The sequence below is a fragment of the Canis lupus genome, chromosome 21, assembly GCF_003254725.2.
Source record: "Canis lupus dingo isolate Sandy chromosome 21, ASM325472v2, whole genome shotgun sequence".
NCBI lineage: Eukaryota > Metazoa > Chordata > Mammalia > Carnivora > Canidae > Canis > Canis lupus.
The window spans coordinates 27417629-27438257 of NC_064263.1; the positions used below are offsets into that span (position 1 = coordinate 27417629).

The window sequence follows — 20629 nt, forward strand, 5'->3', positions numbered from 1 at the left end:
CATGGTGGCTCCAAACACACATGACATCCAAGCTCTTGTGGAAGTTATTGTTAGGATAATTACATTGTTTATCAAGTGTAGTTGGATATGAATTGCTGAAATGAGTGCACTGTAGGCAGATGAGTCCTTTCCTGATTTACCCTCTTAAAGTTCTCCTCATGGTTATTATCACAAAAGTTGGTATCTCTGCAGGATGCATTGAAGATTTGGGCACTTGACTCATAGCCCTGCTCTAAACCTCAGTCTCCAGTAGAATGTGCAAAGTTTTGTGGGCTGTATTAAGAGACTAGTTACAGTTGGTTACTATAAACTAGGCACACACATGTGAATTATGTTTGGTAGCCTTGTGAGGGGGGAGACAGAGAAAAATGTTTGGAAAGGAAGTTTTGATGGAAGAAAACTTATTGAGAATATAGACATGAGAATTCTGGGACAGTTCAATATAACTATGTTGAAAACTCATCCACATTCATAACTTCATAACTTCTATATCTTCACTTGTGTTGACCTTTATCTACATAGTACTCAGTCAATCGTGTATGGACATGGACTGTACCTTGTCACAGCTCAGAGCTACTCAATCTCTGAATTCTCGAGCATCTAATAACCACATTATCTTTCTAGTTTTTTTTAAACTCATTCCATATTTTCTACATCAACAAATCCTTTAAACCCTATATATTTGTTCCAATCCTTTTAGCCCTCTTCTCTTTTCTATGAAATCTAGTCCTCATAGTTCATCATTTCAACCATACTCATATGAATAATCTCAACACCTATCTATGCATCACAGCTACTACTCCGAGTGTGATAGTCTCCTGCTACCCCTGCACTACAGAGCAACTTCAGGAAGTAGTAACAATCAGATTGGAGCCATCTAAATTTCATAGTAACTGACTTTATCTGAGCTTCCAAAACAGCCCTATTTTCACATTTCTCTCACTTTAATTGTCCTGAGACATGGTACTAGGAAACTATAATAACTGACTTCCCTAAGTTCAGACTCTGCCCCCTAATTATAATTAAAATCTTTTTTCTTTTCTGCATCACCTCAAGAAGCAGAACTTCCAACCATAATGTTGAAGAGGAAACCTCCTTCTGTTGGGCCTCAGAAGGTGTAACACCAGATGGCTTTTGCCTGCCTCATTTCTTACATACCTGAGCCAGGTGTTCTCACTGCCAGTTGCTCCAGCATTAATGGTTCATTACCACATTCAAATAAGGAAATCAAATCTGGGTAGAGGGGAAATAATTTGGTCTATGCTCTGCTTCCTCAATCTTCAGGGAGTACCTTACTGATGTCAACATTATAACAAAGGTCCTAACCACTACATAAAGGCAAGAAAATGTATGTGCATTGATTGGAGAATTGTTATGGTTTGAATTGTGTTCCCCCCTCAAATTCACATGTTGACGTTCTAATCCCTAGTACCTCAGAATATAACCTTATTTGGAAATAGGGTCATTAAAGATGTAGTTTAGTGAAGATGTAGTCATAGTGGAGTAGGGTAGGCCCTACTCCAATGTGACTGGTGTCCTTTTATAAAGGGCAAATTTGACACAGAGACATATAAACAGAGAGGAAATGTCATGAGGGTAAGAAGACAGAGATCAAGATGATGTATCTCCAGGGAGGCCTGGGTGGCTCAGTGGTTGCCTGTCTGCCTTCAGCTCAGTGCATGATCCTAGGGTCCTGGAATTGAGTCCCGCATCAGGCTCCCAGCAGGGACCCTGCTTCTCTTTCTGCTTATGTCTCTTCCTTTCTCCTTGTGTCTCTCATGATTAAATAAATAAAATTAAAATCTTAAAAAAAAAAGATGATGTGTCTCTAGTCAAGTTTCCAGCAAACCACCAGAAGGCAGAGAAAGGCATTGAACAGATTCATCTTCATAGCCAACAGAAGAAACCAACCTGGATGATTCTTTAATCCTGGCCTTCTAAACTCCAGAACTATGACACAATACATTTCTGTTGTTAAATCTATTTAGTTTGTTGTACTTTGTTATGGCAGCTTTAGAAAACTAATACAACATTAAATACATTTTTATCCATTATTTCAAGTCTTCATCTATAAATGTCTCTACATAAGCCATGGATTTTAAATACAATTTTATTTATTTTTCTTTTTTTTTATTATTTTTTTTAAATACAATTTTAATAAATGTTTTATCTAGACAGGGATCCAGCAGCATCCTACATTGTGGCCTTGTTTTTATATTAGGATAGATCAGTACATTATTGAAAAATGATAAAGAAAGCAGAAGTAGTTCCAAGCATAGTTCATTTGCAGTGGAGATCAATGAAATTAAGGGACAGAAAAATGTCATGGCACTAAACTAATTGTATGAAAACAAAATGCACCTCAACTCCTACCTCAATGAAGGGTATCACCTCCTAGTCCTACCTCAAAGAAAAACCTTTGAGTTATAATAACCTGAAAAAAAAGCCAAAGCTGTATAGATTTTTTTAAAAGAAAAAATAGAATATTTTTATGAACTTGAGAAATGGAAAGATTTCTTACTCTGCAAAAAGCATTAGATAGAAAAGAAAAAAATTGATCATCAAGATAAAAAACATCAATTTCAAATGACAGCCTTATATATTTGAAAAGGCAAGTCACAGATGGAGAAAATATTCACAATGCATGTAACTGAAAAATAAAGTCCCACAATCATTTAATGAAAAGACAAGTAATTCACTAACAATTTAAGGAAATGATTTAAACAAGCACTTGAAAAAAAAAAAGAAAAAAAATGAACAAGCACTTGACTAAAGGCAGTAGATGAATGGGTATTAACCCATGGGTATTAACCATTTATCTATTGCTTTTACCTAATTACCATTAATGGTTAATACAATTTCTTATTATTCATAAGAAAAAAATCAGAATGAGATACTAATAAAAACTTATTAGTATAACTAAAATCAAATACAGTAACAACACTAAGTAGTGGTGAAAATGTGGGTCATTTGGAGAACCCAGGACTGAGTACAGCCACATTGCAACCCTTTTGGCAATTTTTAACAAAGGTGAGCACCTTTTTGACATAGCAATTCCACCTCTAGTTAGAACCTGAAATAAATTTTTTAAGTATGCACCAAACGTCAAAGAATATTTATAGTAGTTCTATACATTTTACTCTATTTTAAGCATTTCTGTGTCTCTACAAAACACACACACACACACATATATAAACATTTTTACTCTCAAATTCAAAGTAATTCAACTAATCTTATACATTTTGATAATTTTTCCTACACTGACAGACTTTTAAGCACCATTATAAGATTCTATGAATAGATAATATATAATAATAAAAATCAAAGCATTCAGTTTTGAATATGTTGTATATGAAATGAGTAAGGGAAAACCACCTAAAGATTTCCATGAATCTTAAGTGCCCACATAGGTGTGAATTTCCAGGCAAAAGTCACCTGAACATTTTGAAGTTATCAATGTATACATGCCATTTTAGTCTAACAGTGTGAGTGAACAACCTCAGAGAGTACATTTACAAGAGAAAACCAATGAAGACAAACTCTGTAGAAGTTATGGGAAAGAACTACATACACTAAAGCAAGATGAACCTAGAGAACTTTACAGAAACTATTAAAACCAAGAGAGGTGGTGTAATGACTGGGTGTTACATGAACAACAATGTCAAATTACTGAAGTGCCCAGGTCCTCTAAGGATTAAAAATTTCAAACGCAGCCAAGAGCATAGTGGCCCTAGAAAAAACAGTTGAAGTCCAATGAAGAAAGCTGAGAACCTGCTACAGTGGCTTGAGGATAAAGGGACAAATAAGTGGTAGAGCTACAGTGTATATTATTTCTGGAAACTCCTCAGTGAAGGCAGGGAGAGAAATAGGCCATCACTAAGAAGACCATAGATGGATGAAGGATTTTTACAAGCTTGAACAGACTTAGATAAATGAAAAGTTATAGAAGATAGTGAGAGATGGAAAATATAGAACACTACAGATTAATTGGTATAGAAAACTCATTAAGAAAGTAGTAGGTGGCTGACTATGGAGCATGATAGTAATTCGCCCTCAAAAAGATGAAGATCAGCATTTCCACTGACCCTTGAAGATAAGTGGCAAAAGGGGAGATAGGTGGAGCGTTGTGTGAGAGCATTATAATGCAGTGCCTACTTGGTTTGTTCTTTATTCCTTTAAAAAAAAATTGATCAAATGCACGTGATATAAAATTTACCATGAGAAGCAGGAGCTTTACCAATCTTCCCGGATGGAAAGGCGCTCGCGGAGAGCTCAGGCAGGATCCCAGGAGGGGCAGGGATGCCCTCAGGCTCCCAGGGGCACTAACAGAGGACCTGTGCCCTGGGCAGAGCGCACCACACCCTGTGGACGAGCTCCCTAAAGGGCTGCAGCCCACGCCCGCCTTCCCAGGAGCAGCTTGGGTGGTGGCTCCACGCAGAGGGGGTTCCATGGCCCAAGAGCGTGATTCTAGCGGCACAGGCTGCAGAGCCCAGGGTGCCGGGGAACACAGCCCAGGATCCTGCGCTCCACAGGCAGAGGCCGGGAGGACACAGGACAGCAAGGCGCTCCTGCCGGTTGGCCCCAGAGCTGTGCAGATCGGCGCCCCTCGCCCCCGGAGCATCCAGGCCCCTGTGGACTGGGAGCTGTGGTAGTTACTACAGGAGTTGACTCCAGGGATGGACAACTGGCCGCCGACACTGTTGTTCCTCCTGGTATTGTCTTGTACCTGGGATTGAGCAGGGGCCTCACAGGATAAACAGCACCCACTGAGCTGTGCACCTGGCAGGGGGCTGAGCAGCTCCCCCAGGTGCACACACCTGAGAATCAGCACAGAAGGCCCCTCCCACAGAAGGCCAGCTAGAAGGACAAGGGAAAAGCAAGTTATTGACCAAGCAGCACTGGAAAGTTCCAGGGGAAGTCGAGGGATTTACAGTACATAGAATCAGAAGATACTCCCCCTTGTTTTTTCTTTTCTGTTTGTTCCCCTCCCCTTTATTTTCTTTTTTCGTTCTTTCTTTCTTTCTCTCTTTTTCTCCTTTTTCCAGTACAACTTGTTTTTGGCTACTCTGCACTGAGCAAAATGACTAGAAGGAAAAACACACCTCAAAAGAAAGAATTAGAAATAGTCCTCTCTGTCACAGAGTTAAAATTCAATGTCAGAAACCCAATTCAGAAGCACAATTATAAAGCTACTGGTGGCTCTAGGAAAAAGCATAAAGGATTCAAGAGAATTCATAATTGCGGAATTTAGATCTAATCAGGCCAAAATTAAAAATCAATTAAATGAGATGCAATCCAAACTGGAGGTCCTAACGACGAGAAGGGTTAATGACGTAGAAGGACGAGTGAGTGACATAGATTACAAGTTGATGGCAAGGAAGGAAACTGAGGGAAAAAGAGAAAAACAATTAAAAGATCATGAGGACGGGATCCCTGGGTGGCGCAGCGGTTTGGCGCCTGCCTTTGGCCCAGGGCGCGATCCTGGAGACCCGGGATCGAATCCTACATCAGGCTCCCGGTGCATGGAGCCTGCTTCTCCCTCTGCCTATGTCTCTGCGTATGTCTCTGCCTCTCTCTCTCTCTCTCTCTCTCTCTCTGTGTGTGACTATCATAAATAAATCAAAATTAAAGAAAAAGATCATGAGGATAGGTTAACGGAAATAAATGACAGCCTCAGATGGAAAAATCTACGTTTATTTTTTTTAATTTTTATTTATGATAGTCACACACACACAGAGAGAGAGAGAGAGAGAGAGAGGCAGAGACATAGGCAGAGGGAGAAGCAGGCTCCATGCACCAGTAGCCCGACATGGGATTCAATCCTGGGTCTCCAGGATCACGCCCTGGGCCAAAGGCAGGCGCTAAACCACTGCGCCACCCAGGGATGCCGGAAAAATCTACGTTTAATTTGGGTTCCCGAGGGAGCCCAAAGGGAGAGAGAACCAGAAAGAAAGTGTATTTGAACAAACCATAGCTGAGACTTCCCTAACCTGGGGAGGAAAACAGGCATTCAGATCCAGGAGATAGAGAGAGCCCTCCCCCCCAAATCCATAAAAACTGTTTAACACCTCGACACCTAACAGTGAAACTTGCAAATTCCAAAGATAAAGAGAAAATCCTTAAAGCAGCAAGAGATAAGAGATCCCTAACTTTTATGGGGAGAAATATTATATTAACAGCAGACCTCACCACAGAGACCTGGGAGTCCAGAGAGCTGGCAGGATATATTCAGGGTCGTAAATGAGAAGAACCTGCAGCCAAGAACACTCTATCCTCAAGGCTCTCATTCAGAATAGAAGGAGAGATAAAGAGCTTCCAAGATAGGCAGAAACTGAAAGATATTATGACCACCAAACCAGCTCTACAAGAAATATTAAGGGGACTCTATAAAAGAAAGAGGACGCACAAAGAACCCACAAAAACATGGACTAAATAGGTATTATGATGACACTAAATTCATATCTTTCAATAGTAACTCTGAACGTGAATGGGCTTAATGATCCCATCAAAAGACACAGGATTTCAGACTGGATAAAAAAGCAAAACCCATCTATTTGTTGTCTACAAGACACTCATTTTAGAAGTAAGGACACTACAGCCTGAAAATGAAAGGTTGGAGAACCTTTTACCATTCAAACGGTCCTCAAAAGAAAGCAGGGGTAGCCATCCTCATATCAGATAAAGTTTATCCCAAAGACTGTGGTAAGAGATGAAGAGGGACACTATATCATACTTAAAGGATCTATCCAACAAGAAGACCTAACAATCATGAATATTTGTGCCCAGAATGTCGGAGCTGCCAAGTATATCAATTAATAACCAAAGTTAAGACATATTTAGATAATAATACACTTATACTTGGTGACTTCAACCTAGTGCTTTCTACACTCAATAGGTCTTCTAAACACAACATCTCCAAAGAAACAAGAGCTTTAAATGATATACTGGATCAGATGGATTTCACAGATATTTACAGAACTCTACATCCAAATGCAACTGAATACACATTCTTCTCAAGTGCACATGGAACTTTCTCCAGAATAGACCACGTACTGGGTTGCAAACCAGGTCTTAACACTACCAAAAGATTGGGATTGTCCCCTGCATATTTTCAGACCATAATACTTTGAAACTAGAACTCAATCACAAGAAGAAGTTTGGAAATATTTCAAACACGTGAAGCTTAAGGACCATCCCGCTAAAAGATGAAAGGGTCAACCAGGAAATTAGGGAAGAATTAAAAAGATTCATGGAAACTAATGAGAATGAAGATATAACCATTCAAAATCTTTGGGATAAAGAAAAAGCAGTCATGTGGGGGAAATACATCGCAATACAAGCATCCATCCAAAAACTGGAAAGAACCCAAATACAAAAGCTAACCTTGCACCTAAAGGAGCTGAGAAAAAAAAAAACAGCAAATAGATCACACACCCAGCAGAAGAAGAGATTTAATAAAACATCAAGCAGAACTCAATGAAATAGAGACAAGAAGAACTGTGGAACAGATCAACAGAACCAGGAGTTGCTTCTTTGAAAGAATTAATAAGATAGATAAACCATTAGCCAGCCTTATTAAAAAGAAGAGAGAGAAGACTCAAATTAATAAAATAATGAATGAGAAAGGAGAGATCACCACCAACACCAAGGAAATACAAAGGATTAAAAAACTTATTAGGAGAAGCTATACGCCAATAAATTAAGCTATCTAGAAGAAATGGACACATTTCTGGAAAACCACAAACTACCAAACCTGGAACAGGAAGAAATAGAAAATCTGAACAGGCCAATAAGCAGGGAGGAAATTGAAGCGGTCATCAAAAACCTCCCAAGACACAAAAGTCCAAGGCCAGATGGCTTCCCAGGGGAATTCTATCAAACGTTTAAAGAAGAAACCATACCTATTCTCCTAAAGCTGTTCGGAAAGATAGAAAGAGAAGGAATACTTCTAAACTCATTCTGGCACTGGGGGTTATTCTGTATGTTAGTAAATTGAACACCAATAAAAAATAAATTAAAAAAAATAAACTCATTCTATGAGGCCAGAATCACCTTAATTCCAAAACCAGACAAAGGCCCAACCAAAAAGGAGAATTATAGATCAATATCCCTGATAAACAGAGATGCAAAAATTCTCAACAAAAATACTAGCCAGTACGATTCAACAATATATTAAGAAGTTTATTCATCATGACCAAGTGGTATTTATCCCCAGTATGCAAGGCTGTTTCAACACTGGTAAAGCAATCAATCTGATTGATCATATCAGCAAGAGAGAAACAAGAAGCATATGATCCTCTCAATAGATGCAGAGAAAGCATTTGACAAAATACAGCATCCATTCCTGATCAAAACTCTTTAGAGACTAGGGATAGAGGGAACGTTCCTCAGCATCTTAAAAGCCATCTAAGCAAATATCATTCTCAATGGAGAAGCATGGAAGCCTTTCCCCTAAGATCAGGAATAAGACATGGATGTTGACTCTAACCACTGCTATTCAACATAGTACTAGAAGTCCTAGCCTCAGCAATCAGTCAACAAAAAGAAATCAAAGGCATTCGAATTGGCAAAGAAGAAGTCAAACTCTCCCTCTTCGCAGATGACATGATACTGTACATAGATAGCCCAAAAGACTCCAACCAAGATTGCTAGAACTCATACAGCAATTTGGTAGTGTGGCAGGCTGCAAAATCAATGCCCAGAAATCAGTGGCATTTGTATACACTAACAATGAGAGTGAAGAAAGACAAATTAAGGAATCCATCCTATTTGCAATTGCAACCAAAAGCATAAGATACCTAGGAATAAACCTCACCAAAGAGGTAAAGGATCTCTATCCTAAAAATTACAGAACACTTCTGAAAAAAATTGTGGAAGACACAAAGAGATGGAAAAAGATTCCATGGTCACGGATTGGAAGAATAAATATTGTGAAAATGTCAATGCTACGCAGGGCAATTTACACATATAATGCAATCCATATCAAAATAGCATGGACAGTTCTTCAGAGCGTTGGAACAAATCATCTTAAGATTTGTGTGGAGTCAGAAAAGACCCCGAATAGCCAGGGGAATTTTTAAAAATAAAACCATAGTTGGGGGCATCCCATTGCCAGATTTCTTGTTGTACTACAAAGCTGCAGTCATCCAGACAGTGTGGTACTGGCACAAAAACAGACACATAGATCAATGAAACAGAAAGAGAATCCAGAAGTGGACCCTCAACTTTATGTTCAACTAATATTAGACAAAGCAAGAAATATATCCACTGGGGAAAAAAAAGACAGTCTCTTCAATGAATGGTGCTGGATAAATAGGACATTGAAATGCAGAAGAATGAAACTAGACCATTCTCTTACACCATACCCAAAAATAAACTCAAAATGGATGAAAGATCTAAATGTGAAACAAGATTCCATCAAAATCCTAGAGGAGAACACAGGCAACACCCTTTTTGAGCTCAGCCACAGTAACTTCTTGCAAGATACATCCACGAAGGCAAAAGAAACAAAAGCAAACATGAACTATTGGGACTTCATCAAGATAAGAAGCTTTTGCACAGCAAAGGATACAGTCAACAAAACTAAAAGACACCCTGCAGAATGGGAGAAGGTATTTGCAAATGACGTATCAGATAAAGGGCTAGTTTCCAAGATCTATAAAGTACCTATTAAACTCAACACCAAAGAAACCAACAATCCAATCATGAAATGGGCAAAAGACATGAACAGAAATCTCACAGAGGAAGACATAGATATGGCCAACATGCACATGAGACAATGCTCTGCATCACTTGCCATCAGGGAAATACAAATCAAAACCACAAAGAGATACCACCTCACACCAGTGAGAATGGGGAAAATTAACAAGACAGGAAACCACAAATGTTGGAGAGGATGTGGAGAAAGGGGAACCGTCTTACACTGTTGGTGGGAATGTGAACTGGTGCAGCCTTCTGGAAAACTGTGTGGAGGTTCTTCAAAGAGTTAAAAATAGACCTGCCCTATGACCCAGCAATTGCACTGTTGGGGATTTACCCCAAAGATAAAGATGCAATGAAAAAAAATAAAAATAAAAAAAAAATAAAGATGCAATGAAAGGCCGGAACACCTGCACCGTGATGTTTCTAGCAGCAATGTCCACAATAGCCAAACTGTGGAAGGAGCCTCGGTTTCCATAGAAAGATGAATGGATAAAGAAGATGTGGTCTACAGTATACAATGGAATATTACCCAGCCTTTAGAAACGACAAATACCCACCATTTGCTTCAACGTGGATGGAACTGGAGGGTATTATGCTGAGTGAAGGAAGTCAATCGGAGAAGGACAAACATTATATGGTCTCATTCATTTGGGGAATATAAATAATAGTGAAAGGGAATAGAAGGGAAGGGAGAAGAAGTGTGTGGGAAATATCAGAAAGGGAGACAGAACATAAAGACTCCAAAGTCTGGGAAATGAACTAGGGGTGGCAGAAAGGGAGGAGGGCGGGGGTGGGGATGAATGGGTGACGGGCACTGAGGGGGGCACTTGACGGGATGAGCACTGGGTGTTATTCTGTATGTTGTTAAATTGAACTCCAATAAAAAATAAATTTATTATAAAAAAAAAAGAATGTAGTTCTTTCCTACTTGCAGCATTCTAGCAATTCTTATCCTACAGGAAAGTTTGAATTCATGGACATTCATAATGATTTGATTGGTATCTACCTAAGTTCTAATGACGGGTGATATGAGGTCCCCTATTCTTCTACCAGCTAGCCCCTTCTCTATAATATTTATTTTCTAAATGTATTTTGTTACTGTTTTACATAGTTAACTCCATTCAATTATAAAATAGATTTATTCTTGAGATGACAATAATCAATTTTAAAAGTTTCCTCGGGGAGTTGATACATACAAAATGCCTAATGTCTACTGTAAGTTCCTGTGAAAGATAGACTATTGTGCAAAAGATATTTTGAGTTTATTATGTACATAGACACATTGTTAGAGGATTTTAATATCTAGGTTCATAGCAAACATTAATAATAGATGCCTTTAGGGACAGTTGAATGTACATTGGGTGAAACCTCCCCTCTTTCAGCCTTGGAGAACAAAGGGGCAACTTGCAGGTGAAAGGATTAGAAGCAGTGAGCAGCCAGCATTGAGGGTGGAAATGATGCTTAGGGCCTGGAGTCGGTGTGAGCATGTCTGACGTGTCCTCATGCTCCCCTCATCCCATTGCTTATCTTCTCTTGATATTGAAAGACTATTTGTCCAAGTAAGCCTGAGTGGAGTCTTGGTAGCAACGTTTTTGGTAATATACAACCAGCACCAATTTGAAAAAACAGGGCACCTACACAAGAAATGACAAACTACCGTGTAAGACGATGACTTACAGCCTTGTATGACAACACACTTCTTTTCAGGAAATTAGGTGCACAAAAAAATATTGAGAAAGTCAACCTATAAATATGGAAACGCTTGATAATTTTTGGAAATGCAAAGAGGAATGAAATGCTTCTATTTCAGGAGTTAAATGCATCCTGCCTGGTTAGATCATGTTGATTAAATCACAGTCCTTTCACAATCCACCGCCCTCCCTTTGACTGAAGAGAAGATGACCGGCAAGGACCCTTCTCCCTCAGGGAATTGCTCCATATCCCAGCAACTCTAACCTGTCCAGAACACTATACTATCATCCATCTGTGTGACAATCTCCTGACAAAGAAGAGGTGGGCACAGGATTTCAGATCACTTCCACTCCAATTTTGGTCCTTGGGTGACACCTCAGAAAGACATTCTCAACTGAATGATTGTGGGCTTTGAGGTTAACTAATGGATGCTAGGTTACAATTATATTTCTTAGGGGCTAGATTGACTAAATCCATTGTTGAAAGGTAATTAATGCATGATTATGCAGATTCTTATCATTTGGGCGATCATTCTCATGGTGTTTTAAACTTTGGTCAATATGCATGCATTTAAGGTTTCAATTATTTCCTTTCAGAATGGAGTATAACATGCACGTATCACAGTTATTAGAAAATAATGTGACCGTTTGAATCGTGTAGAGAAAATATCAGGGTGTTTTTTGACATTTTATTTATTCATTAATCCAATTGAGATAGAAACCTAAGGCGATAGATCTGTGCCAGTTGGAGAGTGAGATGGAGCTTCTCACTGAGCAGGGACCCAGACTGTGCATGGCAGACCCAAAAACTAAACCACATTGTTGGAGAAGTCTGCACAATGTCCCTGAGTTGGAAGGTGGATTGGATGTGAGAGAGGAGGTCAGTGTAGCAAAGTCCAAAGGACTTCAATACTTCCCACACCATGAAATACTGAGTAACACTGGACTCCACGGATCTAATTGACTTGGATGTGGGAACATTGATGCAAAGATGCAAACATGTTTCATTGTTTGTTTCTTGTTTAAGATAAATAGATAGATAGATAGTAGATAGATAGATTGATAGATAGATTGATAGATTAATTGATTGATTTGAGACAGGAAGAAAGCAGAGAGAAACCACAGAGTAGCAGGAGAGTGGGGGCTGAAAAATAGAGGGAGAGAGATTCTCAAGGAGATTACCCAGCAGCCATGCTGCTGGGTTCTGAGCTGCCTCCCATATTCCTGAGACCAACATGTTTCACACTATTTTTCATTTCCATTTAAGAAGCATAGAACAGTAAGGCCCTCGACCAGACATTTTCTAGAACACCCCAACTGCGAAAGCAGCCACATTGGAAGGAAATGGCATCGGATTAGTTCCTACAGTGGAGCTTTTCCTTATCCACTACTGTCTCACGTCTATGTAACCAGAGTATCTTCACTCTCATGCTCTTACTCTGTGAGGGATTTCTTAAAATTCCATTCTCTCCCTGAGTTCCCTTCCTTGTTTATGGAGTCTTCAGGTACCATATTTCCTTCAATTCTTTGCTTCTTTATGATCCCTGACATGTGAGACCCAACATGCTAGAGCCACCACATGGAACTGATTTACTTAGATGTCTCCAAACAGAAAAATCCCAAATACAACAAAATGTATTGATTCCATAAAGGTTCCAAATTGTGTATCACACACACTATCACTAAAAATTTTAAAGACAGGATTAGCTCTGTCCGCTGCCAGAAGTGTGAATGCAATGGCTTCCGCTAAACAAACTAAAATACTGTATTGAAACCTTCTCATCTCGCCCTCTGGTAACAAGAGGCTAATGTATTCTATGTCCCCTTATCACCACTCGGTTGGGTTTCTTTTCCCAGTAAAATGCGCACTTTTAATAATATCACTGTGGATGGATTTTTCTTATCTCCATGCCCTTACTGTGGTTGATTGCCAACAAGTGGAGAGGCAGAGGTAAGATGTGGTCTATCGGTGGCATCTTCTATTAGAGCAGTTGGTAATGGTATGATGCATTCCACATGTGAGGAGGCAATCTCTCTAGAAGCTGTTTCCAAAAGTCTCCTGCATGAGCTCAAACCTGTCACGAGACACACATGCACTAGGATATCTGCTGTGAAAAGCCCTGACTTTGTTTTCTCTTGCTGGACAACACAAAAGCTCAGGAAGGGAAGTCAAGTAATCCCTTCAGCTTACATTCACCCACCATGGCCAGGAACCTACCCTCGTTGTCAACCTCACAGACCACTGATTCGATGTGGCCTCCCAGATTAAACCTCCACATACCACCATGGAATCTAGCCTTGGGGCTGTCCCCAAATCCCAGTTTCAGCCCAGATCCCTGTTGTGAAAACATTTCCAGCCTGACATCTTGCCACAGGTTGATGGAGCCCGGACTCAACACATTATAACCTGGAAACAGGTTGGAGGTCTCCCTAGAACTGCATCCAGTATTGGCAATTCCGGGTTCCCTGGAAAGGACTGGGGAATCCATTCTGTGGGAGGCTATGCAGATTCTTTGGTCTGTCCTCATGACTAATAGATCTTGATATTGAGAGACACCCCTTAAGTGACTAATGGATACCTGGACAGGATGAGCATTGACCTCCAGACACCTACCCAGAGAATTCATCTGCTGGCTGTCCAGCCTCCACAGTCCCCACAATGTGCTATCCAACCATCTCCTGGTCATCCCTCCCAGGGGTCTCTATTAGCCTTGGCCAGAGATGGTGTGCTCCTGGTTCAAATCTACTCCCCCCACCTAATTTTTCACACACACTTCTTCCTGGTCAGAGCCCTCATAACTGAAGAGACCCTGAAGAATAATATGCTTATGTCCCATTGCATTTCCTCTTAAATGGCTCCTGGCGCTTCCCCTATATTGATCCAGTGAGTAGGAGTGAGACATTCCCATAGGGAGAGGATATGAATTTAGGCTGCAGGTGACCTAGAGGTGGCTGTGGGAATTCCACTCAGGGTAAACAGGCAAAGAAGCCTCTGTGAGGAACCAGCCTGAAAATAAAATAACTATTTCAAGGACCTGAAATACTGGGGAGTAAAAGCATGCACACCAAATAATATGTTGCAGTCTTCTATTAAGAATAAAAAAACACACAACTTCCTAATAACATTTTAGTTCAAAAATGAACAAAGCAGATGCAATATTTCCCATAACAGTTTTAGAAAAATAATATCAACAAGTACAGAAAATGTCTTCTAGGAGAAAACATGGTGTAATTTGCAGAACTCTGGATGGATCTTTTTTCAAATCAGAAATTCATTTTTTATAATAAATTTATTTTTTATAATAAATTTATTTTTTTTGGTGTTCTATTTGCCAACTTACAGAATAACACCCAGAGCTCATCCCGTCACGTGCCCCCCTCAGTGCCCGTCACCCATTCACCCCCATCTGACTGCCCTCCTCCCCCCCCAACACCCCTAGTTCATTTCCTAGAGTTCGGAGACTTTATGTCCTTCTCCCTTTCTGATATTCCCCACACACTTCTTCTCCCTTCCCTTATATTCCCTTTCACTGTTATTTATATTACGCAAATGAATGAGAACATATAATGTTTGTCCTTCTCCGATTGACTTCCTTGACTCAGCATAATAACCTCCAGTTCCATCCACGTTGAAGCAAATGCTGGGTATTTGTCACTTCTAATGGCTGAGTAATATTCCATTGTATACATAGACCACATCTTCTTTATCCATCATCTTTTGATGGACACTGAGGCTCCTTCCACAGTTTGGCCATTGTGGACATTGCTGCTAGAAACATTGGAGTGCAGGTGTCGCGGCGTTTCATTACATCTGTATCTTTGGGGTAAATCCCCAACAGTGCAATTGCTGGATCGTAGGGCAGGTCTAATTTAACTCTTTGAGGAACCTCCATACAGAAATTCAGACATTTATAAAACAATTTCAGATTAACTCATTCATTTCTGCTTACAACCAATGTACAATTTGCCAGGATGATTTATCTACATTTTTTAGAATTTGAACTAGTCTGAAATCCAGAGTCCACTTCTTCTGTGTCAGGAGGTGCCACATAGCAGATGGTAGCAAAATATTCATATAAACTTATGTTCAGTGGGAGGCTGGGCATTTCCCCTTGGAATAAGAGTCCCTGTCAGTTTCCTTCTCTGCCGTCTTAATGTAGGAGATAGTGAAGGGAACATAATACATTCAATGAGATTCAATCAGGCTGGATGCAGTTATCTCCCCAAAATAAGCATTTAATTCCTTTCTTACCATTTCCAAGCAATGACAAAAACACATCGCTGGCAAGGCCCCACGCATACTTCTGTTCAGGCAAATATTTTTTCGATATAAATAGAAGATAAGCAATGGGAAGTAGGGAGCATGATGAGAGGGTCGAACATACTTCAAATCCAGGTCCTCAGCATCATATCCACTCTCAATCCTGACTGCTAACTGCCTCTCACCTGCAAGTTGCCCCTACTCTCCCCAAGGCTGAAGGAGAGGCCGGTTCCTGGATAGACCCCATATGAATCCACACTATTCCAATATAAGATCATGACAATGAACCCTGCTTTAAATGTCAGTGTCCTCTAGTTTCAGTCGAAGGCCATAGCCCATGAACACACCCAGATAGATGGTTCTTCCATACATACAGAACACACATTTCACACAACACCAAATATTTCCAGTGTGGGACTGTGTTTGGGTTTGGTGAGTGAGTGACACCGTGTGTGTGTGTGTGTGTGTGTGTGTGTGTGTGTGTGTGCCCATGTGCAACAAAGTTAGTAGACACATCCCTGCACTGCTTCCCTAGACCTCTGTCCATTCTTGCTCGTCCTCTTGGTTGGTCTGGCTCTCCCTGGCACATGCGGGACTTTGGCCACGTCCCCGGCCACGTGAGGTGGGATCATCCCAGCTGCAGTGTGGAGCAGGTCCATGGTTTGCTGAGGATGCTTCTTGGGCATCTCATGTCTGTATTTGGAGTGCTGAAGGATGACTGCATTCTCAGGAAGAGCAATTTCTCTTCTCCTGACATGAAGTTCAGGCTTAGGTCGGTTGCGTTCTTGGAGGCATCTCCCCTGGTCTAATGTGGTTTGTTGCCTTGAGGTCTCTTCCCCATGCTCCTCCGACTCAGCAAGGTTCACAGTGGGATCTCTTCTGCTCTCTCCTGAGGCCTCACCCACCTCCGCGGGGTCTGCCTCGGGAGATGCGATTCCTCCCTCGACTGACCCACTCACAAGGTCTCTTTCCATATCGGTCTTCTGCATATAAAAGAGGACATAGGCAGGTTGGCGCAGGGCACAAGTCACAACGCAGGCGCTGACCTTAGCATCATCCATTTTATACCACTGGCCATTTCCTGCCTTTACGAAACAGAAATAACGTCCACTGTGGCAACTCCACCCAGCATGCACCAGCACGGCATAGAGCACATAAACCAAGGGTCCTGCCCTCTGCTCAGACAGGGAGTGTTGCATGTCAAGGCACTTAGGATATTGCACCTCCTTAGTCATTTTGTTGCCTGTGAAGTCTGAGAATCGTTTCAAGACCAGGATGAGGACTTTTGCACAACTGTGCAAAGTCAACACCTTGGACGCAGGCACTTTCTCTAGACCCTTACTACAATGGTAGGCATTTTCACCTTCAAGCATTTCGGGCTTCACCAACTGCTCCAAAGCTTAGCTGACACTCTGAGCAGCCCCGATGTCCAGGCTGATGTCCAGGTAAGGTTCCAGAGTGCTGGAAATGCTTTGGCAGTGGAGACACTGGATTTGTGACCTCCAGTACCCCCCAAAGATATGCTGGATGAGGGTGCTGTCCTGAGCATGCTGAGAGTCTGAGGGCTTGTCCTCAGGCAAGCATGCTTGCTGCATTGCATCCAGAATGAACATGAGATACTCATGGGCATCTTCTTGCTTGTGTGTGTGGAAGGCGGCAAGCAGGAGTGGAAGGGGTCGGAGCACACGTCCAGGATGGCAGAGAACCCGGGTCATGTGAGCCTGCAGAGTACACAGCATGCAGGATGTCTGCTTCCTACAGGCTGTCCCATGCTTCTGGACAGCATGTAGCTGGCAAGGGGCTCTGTGTAGGTCAGACACTGTAGGGTTGCATTCACGTAGCAAGTGTTTCCCATGTTCTGAAGCCCAGCTCCCACCTGGGAAAGGCCCTCCCAACTCAGAGGCATCTTGGTGGGAGGCCGCCCTGCTGATGCGGGAGCCAAAGGATCAGTCAGGGAGGAAAGTGTCTTTGATGCAGGGGATGTCTTCTCAGGCAGAGAGGGTCCTCCGTGGACTTCAGCACCACCTCTCTTTGACCAGCATGATTAGGGTTTGGGAGAGTCGTTGAACTGAGACTTCTCTGAGCGGTGGAGGTAGGCAGCCTCCATGTCGGCAGAAACAGTGTCCACAAGATAAATTCAACCAGGAACTTCAGGTTCTCTGAAGCTTCTCTCACTGAGCCAGTTTCCAAATGGCAGATAGTGACCCTTACCTCCACCTTTTATGGCTTTTGGGCCCTGGGATAAGGCACAAAATCCTCTAATCTACTCTAATCGCTTGATTGGATTATGGGATTTGGGGGTGGTCCCTTTCTCATAGAGAACATTCAGGTCAGCCCACCTCCTAATCTTGCCTCCCAAAACAGGCAACACTTTCAGATTCTTCTCTACCTCCTTAACTGTCCTTGCACTTTTTCTGTACAGAATTTGTTCAGAGTTTCTATGTTCAGAGGAAATCTTTTTGAAAGTCCTTTTCCTTAGAATAACCACAAGTGAGCCAAGGAGTATCAGATGTCAGTCCTGTAGGACAGGGAAGATCACTTTCCCAAAGGAGCTGAGATATGACATAGGAACACGTTCTCCTCACCAGCCAGAATGTTTGTAGCTGTAACCAATTATTTGGGAACGTGGCATCCATTGCTTTGCTTCTACACCTTCATCTCTCTCTACTATGATTCCAATATACAAAGATTATGAAGGTTTTGATGAATATCATTTTCTACCTAGGTGTGTCTTGGGTCTACAACAAAAGAATTCCTCTGGCTGGTTTTATGCTTTGGGAAACATTCCTTTAAAACTCCTTTTCCTGCAAGTCTATATCTTAAATCCAGTTTTTATATGCCTAATTATAAGTGTTCCTCAGGTAATTCTACACCAATATCCATTATATACTTTTGATTTAATTGGAGTATGTTGTAGGCTTGCACATTTTTTACACATTATGTTTTGGCAGTTGTAGATGCAGGGAGGAAGGCACTGCATTAGATCGTGGTTTGGAAATGTCATTATGGCTTATTCTGCTTACAGAATTGGTAGTGTCTGCTGAAAATTTTGAGTTGACAAGACAATTCCTACTTTTGACCATGACCATTTCCAGTTTATGAATTTGGATAAGTCTTAGGAAAGGTGGAAACCAAAGTCCATTTGTCTTCTTTACTAAACAGAGGCCAAGAGAAACAGGAGCATTTTGCCAGGCCTTCGTTAGTGACTGGGCTTTAGAAGCACTGGGGCCCTGCTGAATTCTTGACGTTCACTCGTCATCACTGGACACTAAGAGAATAAACGTGTCATCCCGTAAGCCACCATATTTTAGGATATCTATTCTGTAACCACGGAGTCCAAAAATTTTTTGTGTAGGATGCTCTTTATGATATCTCCATTTTTAACTGGAAGTTTTAATTGACAAAATGAATATTACATCATGAATATCCTCAAACTTTGACCCCATTTTCATTGCCATTAGCTCTAAATCGAGCAGAAGTGTTGGTAAAATACCAATAGTCAGGAAACAGGAGTCCTGAGGTTAATTCCCACGCTAAAATGTACCACTATGATTTCACTTGCAGAAATTTTGGTATCCACCAAATCCGCATGGACTTACATCTCCATTCAGACACACACACACACACACACACACACACACACCAGGCACACACACATAGTCATTGAAATCGTTCTGATGAGGGCATCATTAGCTTCCTTGCAGCTGCTGATGGGCTCAATCCCTGCTGCAGCTAAGAGGATTTGATGGATGTCTTTCAAGTGGCTGAAACGTCACGTGACCTTGGGGCAGTATAAATGTCCGGGAGGAACGGAAGAGGCCATTTATGATCATTCCTCTGGACACATAGTCTCCTGCAGTGGAGTCTGTCCAGGACCTTTTTCAGCCTCTCCTGACAGACGGAAAGTCCACAATTCCACTTCAGGTGAGCTTTTCGGACCACTGTTCCTACCTTCCCTGACCGAGCATTGGGAGAGTGAGGAAATCTTGGAGGGATTGTCCCTTCCTCCATGGGTTAAGGACTCTTTCTGGTCTAACATGTTCTGAGAACAGAGACTGCGCCAAGGCATGGCTGTGAATGCCCCGGACTCTTGGAAGTTCCTATTCGAATGGAATGGGAACTCAGGTGTCAAATTGGTGTGGGGTGGTGTACGAGCAGGGACAGAATGCCCACAAATGTCTCAGTGGGCACTGCAGGCCTAGAGGAGACACAGCATCAGGGCACGTTGCCAGTTCCATTGTTTTAGGGACTGAGTTGGATCAGGTCATGATCTCAGGGTCTGGAGATGGATCCAGGCTCTCACTGAGTTTCCTGATAACTGGAGTGTCTGCTTTTCCATCTGTCTTTCCTATAGCTTATGTGATCTCTCGCCCTTACACATGCACACACTCTCTCTCGTAAAAAACTTACATTTTTCAAAAGAAGAGTTAACTGGTTCCCACAAGCTAAAAAAAATATATATATATATATATATATTTTTTTTCAAATTTGGTGAGGCTGTATTGGGGACATTGCCCATGAAATGGGACTGTTCATAGGCTCACATGGGCAGCTCCATCATGGAGTAGAGGAGAATGTGTTTCCCAAGTGACTTTGGACATAATCATGGTTTCCTCCAGTGTCACCTGGGGCATTCAGATATTAGAAAGGGAATTCCACTTTCCTGAAGCCTGTTCACTTTGAGTCTTCCATAGTGGATCCCTCTAGACCTCAATTTGGAGAAGTGCCATCCCTGATTTTGCTTCCCAAGGGATTTTGGAGAGACTTAATGATAGTGTCAGCAAAAGTCCTTCAAGGCAGACTCAACAACCTTCCTTATTGGTGGCATCCATCAGAGCAGGGATGTGGCTTGGCCAGGAGGGCATAAACAGGAAGGAGGAAAGAGAAGTGACAGGGGGAAATGTGTGTTTGTCACGATAGTCCTGACACTCGCTAATGCCTCCTTGGGGAGACAGTACAGGGAGGAGACCCATTT

General features: G+C 41.6%; 1 protein-coding gene and 1 pseudogene across 1 annotated transcript in view; both read right to left on the bottom strand.

Annotated features, from left to right (window-relative positions):
• The window catches only part of LOC112667492 (olfactory receptor 51F1), a 133820-nt gene that overhangs the window by 26790 nt on the left and 86401 nt on the right, over window positions 1–20629 (bottom strand). The gene's annotated exons all lie outside the window — the stretch shown is intronic.
• On the bottom strand, window positions 16158–17560 carry LOC112667320 (ubiquitin carboxyl-terminal hydrolase 17-like protein 6; annotated as a pseudogene).